Source organism: Seriola lalandi, unplaced genomic scaffold, assembly GCF_002814215.2.
Source record: "Seriola lalandi dorsalis isolate HSWRI2012SDOR001 ecotype SW California unplaced genomic scaffold, Sedor1 jcf7180001999734, whole genome shotgun sequence".
In the NCBI taxonomy this organism is placed as follows: Eukaryota; Metazoa; Chordata; class Actinopteri; order Carangiformes; family Carangidae; genus Seriola; species Seriola lalandi.
Window position 1 is genome coordinate 1 of NW_019470397.1, and position 433 is coordinate 433.

At 46.2% G+C, this 433-nt stretch overlaps 1 non-coding gene across 1 annotated transcript; it reads right to left on the reverse strand.

Moving 5' to 3' along the window:
* Positions 1–160: 160 nt before the first annotated feature.
* Positions 161–267, reverse strand: LOC111662019 (U6 spliceosomal RNA). The gene has a single exon (XR_002761271.1). It is a non-coding gene; the product is annotated as a U6 spliceosomal RNA (small nuclear RNA).
* Positions 268–433: the final 166 nt, after the last annotated feature.

Below are 433 nucleotides of genomic sequence, written 5' to 3' on the forward strand. Positions count from 1 at the left end.
CCACACAAGCAACAGGCAACCGTCCTCATTTTGCCAGTTCCTCATTTGGCCATGCCTGCTCTATGTACTGCTCGCAGTTGCAAAGCCTGGCAAGGAAAACCAGTCAGTCCACACAAGTAACTGGCAACCCTCACTTTTAGTTGCTCTACGGCAGCAGATGAAAATGTGGAAAAGCTTCACGAATTTGCGTGTCATCCTTTCGCAGGGGCCATGCTAATCTTCTCTGTATTGATTCCAATTTTTCATATGTGCTGCCTGAGCAAGCACATTGATCTTTGTGCGACGGCTGCATTATATGCCCAGGTCGGGAGATCAACCCCGTTGCAGTGGTGCAGACTCAAGTTCTCCCATCCCTAATAGGTGGCATCACAAGTATGGGAGTAGTTGTTTCTTCACTTATGAATTACACATTTGTAATAATAGCATACTAACT